Genomic DNA, 12,638 nt, shown 5'->3' with positions numbered 1-12,638 from the left:
TTGAAGACCAATGTCCACATGTTGGTAAAAGCTGTTTTCTGGAAAATTCTCAGCTTCCAAAACAATTTAAAATCCATTTTATGACAAGATGTATTATGAAGCCTAAAAGGGGAAATCATTTCCTCTAGACTGTTATTGCTCGTTGGTATGACCAAACACCTGAGTAAGTGCATTTGTGTGGGGGAAGGGTTTGTTTTGCTCACAGTTTGGAAGGGTAGCATGCAGTGGGAAGGCACGGTGGAGGTCATGGCACTGGCAGTGTGGCTAGGACTACACAATAAACCATCAATCAGGAGCATCTGCCTAGGTTTCTCTCTTTCCATTCTCACTCAGTTTGGGCATACTACACCACTGCATGGTGTCACCATTCTCAGGGCATGTACTGGCTAGTTTTGTCTCACCCTGACACAAGCTGGAGTCACTTGGGAAGAGGGAACTTCAATCCGGAGAAAGCCCATAGTAGTTTGGCCTGAGTACAAGCCTGTGGTGCATTTTCTTAATTAGTGATTGATGTTGGAGAGCCAGTGGATTGTGTCATTGTGGATGGTGTCAACCCTGGACAGGTGGTCCTGGGTTGGATAAGAAAGCAGGTTGAGCTAGCATTGGGGAGCAAGCCAGTAAGCGGCCCTCCTTCATAGCTTCTGTTTCAGCCCTGGCCTCCAGGTTCCTGTTTAAAGTTCCTGTACTGACTTCTTTCATGATGGACTCTATTTTGAGAGGTGAAGGAAACCCTTTCCTCCCAAAGTTGTCTTTGGTCATGGTCTTCATGACAGCAACTGAAACCCTAGCTAAGACACGCTGAATCTTTGTCCCTCAGTTAAACCTCTCTGGGGACACTTTCACAGACACAGAAGTGATTTCAAACCCAGTAAAGTTGGCAACAAGGATTAATCATCATGCCAGGTGTAAAGTGCCCTTGCCTTTCAGGCTCACGAACCTTAGAACTTTTTTGGTCTTTTTTGGTTTTATGAGACAGGATTTCTTTGTATTGTTTTGGAGGCTGTCAGTCCAGCCTGGCCTCGAACTCACAGAGATCCGCCTGCCTCTGCCTTCCGAGTGCTGGGATTAAAGGCGTGTACCACCACTGCCCAGCAAACCTTAGAACTTAAAGACAACCAGACAGGGAGTTCAAATCTCATTCTCCCAGATACCATCTAATTCAACAAATAGAGTTCAACCCAGACCATTGCCTTACCACACCCGGGTGACAATGTTAGGTCTTTTGTAGCTGTTGCATACCCTGTGTGGAAAAGTCAGACTTTTAGATCACGCTCACATTGAAAGGCAGATTTAAAAGTTGTATGTGTGGAAACAGGGCTCATAATGATACCCATGCAAACTCTCTGGTGCCTCTGCCTCCGCTGAGCCTTTATGAAACCTATAGCTATAGCTTTTATATAAATACAGAAAACTGAGAAGAATGTGGATAGAAAGAAAGCTTTGGGTTTTATAAATCTCCGGGGTTTCTATCTTACCAAATAGTTTTGTAAAGCAAGGGGACTCTTCATACTACAGTTTGAAAATTCTACTTTATCCTTTTTATCCCCTTGAGTCAGTGTCTCAGGCCAGCTTCAGACTTCTGGCAGGCCTTGCCTCGGCCCCTGCATCTGAGAGTTCAGGCACGTTAGACCATGCCTGGCTTCCCAGTAGAACTGTGGTTTTGTTTTTTTGAAACAGGCTGTTTATGTAATCCTGCAGAGCCTCAAACTCACTGCAACCTTCCTGCCTTTGCCTCCTCACAAGAGCTAGAGTTTCAGGTTTGCATGGCCATGTCTAGCTCTACACACACACACACACAAACACACACACACACACACTAAACATGTGGCTTATACATGTGTGCACACATGTGTGATGGTGCATGTGTTCTTTTATAGTATGTTTTATTCCCTTGAGACATAGTCTCTTACTGAGTGTGGAGTTCTCCATTTTTCAAGCAGGCTAACAGTCTTGAAGAATTCCTCTCAATACCTATACCTATAAAACAATCTCATTCTTTTAAAACAACCACTAAATTTTCATTGTTCATAGGAAAATGTTGAAATATATTTAGCTGATGACTATTTGGGTTATTTAAAAATTCTTATTATATCATTAAAAAGTATTAATGTATTTTTTCACATGTATAAATTTTCCTGTAGGACGGGTTGTTGGAAATAGTATTGTTTTCATAGGTGGGTGGTTTGTCACTGTTGTCTTAGTACTTGGGATGAAGAGGCAAGGTGACCTACTGTGAGTTCTAGACCAGGGCTGCATAGCAAGACCCTGTCTTAAAATAATATTGGTATAGAGAGATGACTCAGTTGTGAGCATTCACTGCTCTTGCAGAGGACTGGGGTTTGAATTCTAGCACCCATGTTGATTGGATTATAACCACTGTAACTCTAATTCCAGTGTCCTGATTCCCACTTCTGTCCTTTAAGAGCATGTGGGCACACGGGCACACACACACACACACACACACACACACACACACACACACATATACACAGTGTGAGAGACATAGACTAGCACAAATAAACACACATACATACAGACACACACAGACATAAACACAAACAAGCCAAAGTTAAGAAAAAAGAAACTAGAGGCTTAGTGTGGTATCACACACTGTTAGTATCAGCACTCAGGTGGCAGAGACAGAGATCTCCTGATTCCAGGACAGCCTTCTGTAAGACTCTGGCTTTAAAATACATTCCTCCCTCCCTCCCTCCCTCCCTCCCTCCCTCCCTCCCTCCCTCCCTCCCTCCCTCCCTCCCTCCCTCCCTTCCTTCCCAAGGCCTGTACCACACTGCTGGGCTCCATTTTTAGTTTTGAGACGGGCTTTTTCATTGAACCTGTAGTCTACCCTTTGCCTAGGCTGCACGGCTTGCGAGTTGCCAGTCTCTATTTCCTTCTTTACTTCCCAGTTCTGGGGTTATAGGTACACACTACCACACTCAACAGTTTTGTGGGTCCTTGGGGTTCCAACTCAGGTTCTCTCGCATGTGCAGCAAAGGCTTTATCCATTGACCTGTTAGTATCAGCACTCAGGTGGCCGGCAGAGACAGGGATCTCCTGATTCCAAGACAGCCAGGTGTGAGAACCTGTCTGTTATCATCAAGGCTGGGTGCCTGGCAACATGCATGGCACTGGAGCAGTTGCTGAAAGCTACATGCTAATCTGCAGGCCCAGAGATGGGGAAACTGGGCTTGGTATGGGTTTTAAACTTCAAAGCCCACCGCCAGTGACACATTTCCTCCAACAAGCCACACCTCCTACTCCTTTTAATCCCACCAGAGTTCGACTCTCTTGGACTAATGTATGGACCAATGCGGGCACATTCTTACTCGGACCATCGCAAATAGCTTTGCTGTTTGCTCACAGCTGAGGCTCTGTTCATTTGAAACTTGGGCTCAATCAGACTAGCTTCCTGCGCTCCGCTCCGCTCCGTACAGGAGGCAGCTGCAGTGGAAGGCGTGCCTCTGGAAGCTGATGCCTGGCCACAGAGGCTGGAAGCAACCCTCTCAGGACGCTGGTGCCCCAGCCGTTCACTGAGGAAACCAGTGCTTCTTTGGCTGACCCATATCTGCTCTACTCGAGGACTTTTGGAAGAGAGCTTCGCGCAGCGTTAATTTGCCCGCTTGGCAGTCCTGTTTCTTTTTTAGCCAAGAAGCAAGGGGTTCATCAAACCGACGTTGAATCTTCAGCTTTACTTGAAAAAAAAAAAACTCACAGTGGTTGATGGAGGGATCAGCAAAGTCTTTGAACTTCTCAGGCATGCCAGGCAAATTATAGCGTGGTTCTTGACTGAAATACGAGGTTCCTTTTGAACTGCTTGGCATCCTGGGCACAGAGTTCCAAGGCTTTCATGACCAGTGCCAGGGGTGTTTTTGCTTCACTATTCTAGATGGCGCTTCTTGTTTTTAGCTTCAATATACATCGTATTCTTACTTGAATAATTAGGTCAAGAGAACATAAATCTAGTCAAGCTAAATAAAGTCAAGTCACACACGAATTAGCAAGTGATTACTGAGGAATCATTTTATGAACCTCAAATTGTGGTTTTACGTCCAGTAAGGCAGCAACTCTCATTCTAATCAAATGTGACAGAAATTCATGAAAATCCATGAATCATCTTAAAATATGACCTTTTAATGAAGTGAAAGTTTATTTTACCAATCTGCATATAATTTTAAGTGCCTCTGAGTCTAGAAATGCTTGCAGTACGGCTGTTAGATGACTGATTCTCGACCCCTCAGTAAATCTTCTCTAAAAATACCTATATAACTCTTCATAACAGCAAAATTACTGTTATGTTTGGGGATCACCACAATATGAGGAGCTGTATAAAAGGGTAATTAACAAGGTCAAGAACCACTGTGAGCCCAGCACTGGGGAGGCAGAGACAGCCTGTGAGTTCGAGGCCAGCTTGGTCTACCCAGGAAGTTCCAAGATAGTCTCCAAAGCTACAAAGAAACCTGTCTCGAAAAAAAGTAAAACAACAAACAACAACGACAACAAAAAACCCATTGTGCTGGATTCTGCTGTGAGAGCAACAGTGTTCCTAGAAACCTGAAGGGCATCCTATTGTCCCAGATGCATGCTTTTATGGGGGGCAAGAGGTTCAGCACCCACCTCCCAGCCTCCACTTGATCCTTACCCATGGACTTCATTACTCTTACAGAAAATAGAACATTGAAATACTCCCAAATCTCTAAGTTAGAATTCCTGTAGTACAGCACACAAACATTACGGTCATCAACCAAAATAAGTAATCAGCCTGACGTAGTGGCCCATGACTGAAATTCCAGCACTTAGAAGGCTGAGGTAGAAGGATTGCCCTTAGTTCAAATCTGGCTTGCTCTATGCAGTGAGCTCCAGGCATGCCTGATTTATAGAACTTTGTCTCTGCAAACTATCATGAATAATAAATAATAAAAATATTGTTCTGCATACACTACTGAAAATTTGCATTCTTTATTTTCTTTTAATAATTTTAGTGCATCCATTGAGTATGTCTGTGTGCAGAGGTACACATGTGTGCTTACACACACCATGGTGTAGTTCAGAGTTCAGAGAATAACTTCTGGTTTGAGTCAGTCTGGGGTAACAAACTGTTCCACTTTTCTTCTGGGCCAATACTTTTATTTTTTGGTTTTTCAAGACCAGGTTTCTCTGTGTAACATCCTTGGCTGCCCTGGAACTCACTCTGTAGACCAAACTGACCTCCAACTCACAGAGATCTGCCTGCCTCTGCCTCCCAAGTGCTGGGATTAAAGAAACTCATGTACCACTACCATCCAGCATGGGACCTCCAACTCACAGAGATCTGCCTGCCTCTGCCTCCCAAGTGCTGGGACTAAAGAAACTCATGTACCACTACCATCCAGCATGGGACCTCCAACTCACAGAGATCTGCCTGCCTCTGCCTCCCAAGTGCTGGGACTAAAGAAACTCATGTACCACTACCATCAAGCATGGGCCAATAATTTTATACCAACAAGGGCCAACAGCATTTTGTGTGAAGGGCTAGGTACTTTCAGGTATGGATGGGCAGCATATTAGTGTCTTTGGTAGCTGCACCGCATAGCATAACCTAGGTTACTTAATAGACGTTGATTTTCTTGTACCACTGGACACCTGAGGAAGTAGCCATCCCATGTCTGTATCCAGTACTCCTGTGATTGCTGCCATTCCTTGCCCTACTCCAGCCTCAGCTGCCATCCCCACGTGACTTTTTCCCTCTTCACATCTCTGTAAGTCCTCTTGTTATAAGGACTCTAGTTATTAGGTTGGGGCATACTTCAGTCTAATATGATCCTGCTTTAACATAATTACACCTACAAAGATCTTATTTCTACAAAGTTCACATCTGAGGTTCTGAGAGGAAATGAACTTTTGAGAAACACTGTGCAACACATGACAGGCTACACAGTCTCTTGTAACAACTGTTTTACACTAGCAAAGAATCCACAGACAGAATATGAATGATGAAAATTTTAACATGAATTTTACCATGGCCTTAAAATTGGCTTTTCAAAAAACAAGTATTGTTTTAATACAGTCTTTGGATGCATCCCTGGCTGGTTTGAGAATTGATATACGACTAGGCCAGAATTCACAAAGATCCACCTGCCTCTGCCTCTGCCCCCAAATGCTGGTAGTAAAGTCTTTCTTCTGATATTGTCCCCAGGACACTCTTGGTCGGTAAATGACCATGTTGAGAGTAGGCAGAAACTCTAGGCTAATATTTCTTCCTCCCGCTTGTAAACACAGGAGCCAGATTCCAAGTAAACCTGTTTGTGATTTACATTAAGAAACTTTCACTTGATAACTCCATGTCCCAGCAGAGAGGAAGCCAGACCGACCCTCCATGAGGTCTGTTTGGCAGTGTCAATCTGTACTGTTCTTGCCAAACTTTTGGTGAAGATTTATCTGTCAGGATTAAGGAGTGATGTAGGCTTAAATGAAGAACATGACCTAAAGTTTTTGTGTTAAAGGATTAGAACATTTCCCTCTGGGTTTGGTGTTCACTGTGCCAAAAGTTCGAGTATACTTTGGGGAAGATTTTTAAATAAAAGGCATCGTGTGACTCAACACCACATGGCATTCTGGGAAGATGTTCTTGATCCCTAGACATTCTGCTGAGGCCAGATACTGAGATCTGAAAGGACTTTGTCTTCTAATGCTAAGACCCAGAAAGGCGTCCAGGGACAAACAATTCTAAGCTATCTGTTTTATTGGACAAATGGCTTCCAGGAAAGGGTATGCAATGCTATATATGAAATTGTTGTTAAGGATTGTAATTCTGTGGCTGACTTTTCTAATTACAGAGGCAATATGTGCTCATTGTAGAGGAAAACAATGCCAAAATGAATAATATGAAAATCAAAATTCCTCATAATCCCAATTCCCAGAGATAATTTCTAAGATTTGGTATTTATTTTTCCAACCATCTTCCCGACCACGTGCTTGCAAAGATAAATGAAAGGCTACGCGTTGGATATACATTTTACATGGCTTTAAAGAGGTTTTAGGACAAAGCTAATGAGCAAGTGTGATTAGGTAGGTGTTTTATCTAAGTGTGCACTGAACTTCCCGTACATTGATAGTAGATGTAGCAGTTGGCTTTTTCACTTCTAATAAGTGGAGAATGAGTAGCATATACATGCACAGTGAAGTCTCATTATTTAGAAAATGCCGTATCCCTTGGGTTCTGCTATAGACAGTGTAAGCAGGTGTTTACCTTCTTTTGTGATGTCAGATTTTCATTTGGTTCGTCATCCACACCACATGTCATCATTGGAGGTCTCATCACGCTGAGAATTGGAAAATTCCACAAGCTAGCTTCAGCTGGATTTAGGAAGGATTTCACTGCCAGGACTGCAAGTACCTTTTATAATGACAACTTTGGTTTACGAACTTAACAGCTCAGAGCAGAATGGCTGAATTTTTCCCATTCTTAGACAACATGGACATATTTGTGTGAGAAAATAGATAAATAATCCTTCGTTTCTACACAGAAGTGAATGGGAAGTCTTCACACATAGGATACACCTACAATATGACAATGTACTCTATTACTAGTATTTTAGGAGGTAAAATGGTCTTTACAGCAACATAGACCAAGACATGAATCCATTCCTCGTGTTATCTGTAGTCTTAGGAAACTTTCCACCTCTTGGCTTACGTACCCCCTACACCTTTTTCTGTTTTCACATTAACCTTCAAGTGTACCTGGTGGTTGCCAGGCTGTTAAATGTGCTTGCACATTTGGGTAGGAGCAGAGATTAGAGGGTGGTATTTTAGAGAAGAAACTGCCTGTGGGAACATTATGGCGGTGGTACAGAGCATGACATACTCATGGCAGTTTGGATGGTTTGATGGGGTGTGGGTAGTGTGCAGAGTCAAGGCTAGAGGACACCAGGTTAATGGGTTCCAAGGACAGCAGCTCTTTTCCAGTAAAGCATGCCATGCACTGAGCGGCTGCCGGAGTCCTCACCATGTACTCAGTGGCTGCGGAGTCCTCACCAATTTAGTGAATGAGCTTCATAAAACCAAGGAAACTGTGCATCGTTTCTAGTGCTGTTCTAGAGTCAAATGTAGTCCAACTTTAAAGTTTCAGGTCATGATAAATATTTGGAACCTATCTCAATCTATTTGGGCTGCTGTAACAAATATGTGTATTACATAATTTATAAACAACCCAATTTTGAACTTTGAGGGGACAGATCATTCCAGCCATCAGAAAACCCAAATATGTAGGAAGCTCTGTAAAAATGACAACAGACACAAAACAAACACTTCTTAAATATCTTTCCAGTGATCTAGCTATCTTGAGTAAGCTTTTGATATGTAACTTTAGAACAACACAATTTACGTGATTCTAGAAAGGCTTCATTATCTGCAATGTAATTTGCCATTACAATGATTAATGTTACTTGTCTCATTTCTAAGCTAGTTTGGTTGTAAGGTTACTAACCAGACAAGGGGAATGTCATGTCTTAACTGTGTGCTCTTTAATTACATCCCATTTCTTTGTGTAGCCAAATGTCTCTTATTTTCAATATTTTACAATTTTTATATTTCTGATTTTTCTTTCTGTCTTTCTCTCTGTCTTTCTTTTCCTTCATTATGTGTGTGTGTGGGTGTGTGGGTGTGTGTGTATGAATTTTACCATGGCCTTAAATCAGTTTTTCTATGTATTCCAAGCTAAACTTGAACTCACTTTGTTGCCCAGACTAGCCTCAAGATTTCAAAAATGCCCCTGCCATCTATTTGTATATGCCACATATTGTAGGCAGAGCTTCTTGTCCCACCAGTTCCTGCCACCCTTCAGCCCCAAATAAGCACACAGATGCTATATTAATTATAAAACTGTTGGCTGATGGCTTATTCTTCTTACTGGCTACTTCTCTCTTAATTATTAACCAGTAGCTATGTATTTTCATGAGGTCTTGGTTTACCAGAGAATACCCAGACCTGTTACTCCTTTGGTGTCTATTGGTGGCCTCTCTCTCCCCAGAATTCTCGTCAGGTTTCCTAGCCCCATCTATCTTCATGACTCTCTCGGCCAATCAGTGTTTTATTCAACAACCAATAAGAGAAGCATATATACAGAAGAACATCCCCCATCAATGCTCAAATTTGTTCTTGTCATCATTCCTAAATAGTAAATTATAACAAGCTTTTACATTTTACTACTCAGAATGACTAGATAGTGTTCTGATATCTTCATGGTCTTTTGAAACTAGAATAAGCTCTTTCCATCTAGATGTGATCATGCATGCCTATAACCCTAATACTTGGCCAGCTAAGGCAGGAGGATCTTGGGTTTGTCAGCCTGGGTTATAATGAGACTCAGGTTCAGAGATACTAGGGGTGAGGTAGTGTGGAATGAGAGGGAGAGCTTCCTTCCAAGTGAGTCACTAAGGAGATACTTGTAGAAATTTCTGTAACTATGACTTTTTTAGGTCAATGTATCTTTTAACCTTTACTAAAGAAACAAAACCAGAAACACCCAAATAACAGCTATGTGAGTAAATGTCTTATTATTTCTACTGTTTCTGAGGGCTACTGTGACTGGGGTTGGATGGTTCAAGGTGGCCACACACACACACACACACACACACACACACACACACACACACACACACAAATACATAAATACACACACTGGCACACAAACACAAACACAGATACTCACACATTGACACACACATAACATACACAAACATGCAGAATCACACAGATACACACACTCCCCCCCCACACACACAGGTCTAGGGTCTCATCTAGGAGGTCTGGGTGATAAGGATGGCTGGATATCATTCTGCATCTAGTCCGACCTGGTTCACTAGACTTCCCAGCAGCAAAAATGAATGGGAGGGAGGGAGTCCCATAATGCCAGGTCTCCCCCCAACTTTATATATATTTAATATTTTCTAATATCTGATTGCTCAAAGGAGATGACAAAGCAAAGCTCAGAGTCAAGAATACAGGAGCTACATCTGCGGCAGCAAGGGACATAGAGAAATGACGTTGATCTCAGCCAGGTACTATAGAAAGTCTTCTGTCCAGTAAGTCTGAAATTTTAGGAGATTCGATACTTATATTCAATACTTGTTATAAGTGATGCCTATAAAACTTGAAGACATCCATCGATTTCAAAGATTGGTTTTCATGAAGACACAGTACCTTTTTTCGGCTTTGTTAAGGTTATGTATGCTCTTACATATGTTGCCTTATAAAACCTTTTCAGGCTTTATGAGCTAGGTCCCTACATATGATCTTCCTATGACAGATGTGCAAGCACATGTATGTTCATGTTCACACTCTTACCTTTAAAGGGAATTAAGACTTGAATTCAGTTCTTTCTTTATTTGAACGTAGGGTCCCTCCCAGTGGCTCCACTCTCTGGCTGGTCTGGAACTCACTGTGATATAGTGAGGCTGCCCTTGCACCTGTGGTCCTTCTGTTTCTGCCTCCTGGCATTACAGGCATGCATCGCCACCCCTGTTAGTATTCAGGCATCTGTACTGGCCTGCCCTTGGGGTTCTGACAGGATACGTCCTCAGCTGCAGCCACTAAGAGCACCACATTCACTATGTTCCCTTTTAAAAGGGCCCTGCCCACCCCACATCTCTCTTTCTTCTCCTTTCTTTCTTTCTTTCTTTCTTTCTTTCTTTCTTTCTTTCTTTCTTTCTTTCTTTCTTTCTTTCTTTATCTCTGCTTCTCTGCCTGTCTCTCTGCCTCCTCTCCCCCCCTTTTCTCTTTTACTGCTCCTATCTCCAGAGGCCAGTCTTCCCCCTTTCCTCCCTCTGTTTCCCAGTTCCGTTCCTTTAAGAAAAAACCCCTCCATGTGACTTCTGTCACATGGCATCTTTCTCTCCTGTGCTGCTTTTTTAATTACAACAACACCCAGCTTTGAATTTAGAGTTAATTTTGTTTTGGAAATTAAAATGTAATTACATCATTTTCCCTTTCTGTTTCCTCCCTACAATCCTTCCATTGCTGTCTCTCAAATGACAGTCATCCTCTCTAGCTCTGTGTGTGTGTGTGTGTGTGTGTGTGTGTGTGTGTGTGTGTCTCCCTCTTAAATATATAGATACAACCTGCTCATTGCATATAATGTGATTTGTATGTATGTGGTTTCAGGACTGAGCACTTGGTGTTGGATAACCAGTTGAGGTAGGGTGGCTCTTCCCTGAGGAAGACTATTTCGCTCTCTTTCAACTTTCCCTTGTGGCTTGTATTTCTTTGTCTAGGATTAGGGCTGGTGGTTTTTTATTTTTTCATTATTCTTTTTAATTGTTATTTTAGACAGTGTCATGTACTTATGTACCTAGAATGGTCTGGAAATTTTGACAACTCTCCCTGCCTTGGGCTCTCAAGTGTTAGGATGGTAAGGATTTGCTACCATGCTTGGTTCTTCTTTCAAGTGAATATTTTATATTCTGTGACATAAATGTGTGAGGGAGAAAGGCATTTATTATAAAAGTTTATAATTCTGTCAGACATAGTACTTTTTGTTTGTTTTATTTCAGACAGGGTTTCTCTGTGTAGCCTTGCCTGGCTGTCTTTGAACTAACTGCATATACCAGACTGGCCTCGAATTCAGAGATGCACCTGCCTCTGCCTCCTAAGTACTGGGATTAAAGTTGTGCACCAGCATGCCCAGCTTCAGCCTTGTTAATTATATATCATGGTCTCATTCAGTGAAAATTGTGAAGACCTGTAAATGCTTTAAAAGAAAGATGTCTAGGTCTGGAGATATGATAGCTCAGTTGGTAGAGTGTTTCCCTTCTGTACATAAGGCCTGGGGTCCACTCCTTACTACCACCTAAAGCTGCGCATGGTAATTCCACATATAGTCTCAGTACTTGGGAGGTGAATGAAGGAGTCTCAGAAGTTGAGTGTCATCCTCAGCTATATAGTAAGGCCATCCTGAGATACACGACATCTTGCCTAAGAAAAAAAAAGACAGAGGAAAAGAAAAAGTCTATGGAGAACCAAATAAGGTGACTTGTGGCTACCAGCCTACCTCCCATGAAGCTGAGGCAAAGGAATCAAGGGTACAGGGTCAGAGTTGGTTACCTAGTGAGACCCTGTCTCAAACTAGCCAACCAACAAAAGATGCAAGCATACAATAAGCATCTATAAAAATGACGTCTACATATGTATGTTAGTGACTCAGAAATTTCTCTCTTCCTGATGGAGTATGACTTCTTTGGAAACATACTTGAATACTTACTTAACATTTTCTCAACATTATACATTTATTTATACATTTCTCAACTTGTACACTTATTGAACTTCATAAATGTGTTTTGATGACTAATATTAACAACTTCTATGCACATTGTCACTAGAAGAAATAGACTGATGTTACATCTTGCATAAATTTCAACACATATGCATGTGTGTCTGTATGTTTACATATATATGACACACACACATATATATATATATAAAGCTGTGACATTTTATGTTTTATCTGATACTGCACTGACAAACATACACATATATGTGAAAATATGTTTTATTTGACATTGCACAGGCATGGGTCTTCAACAGAAACTGCAGATTTTCTGTGTACCTCTGGCTCTGATGTAATAAATTATACCAGGGGGAAGTGGGCTCCAAGATACTTCTTA

The sequence above is a fragment of the Mesocricetus auratus genome, unplaced genomic scaffold (assembly GCF_017639785.1).
Source record: "Mesocricetus auratus isolate SY011 unplaced genomic scaffold, BCM_Maur_2.0 Super-Scaffold_100018, whole genome shotgun sequence".
NCBI classification, from domain to species: domain Eukaryota; kingdom Metazoa; phylum Chordata; class Mammalia; order Rodentia; family Cricetidae; genus Mesocricetus; species Mesocricetus auratus.
Note: the sequence above shows the minus strand (reverse complement) of the source record.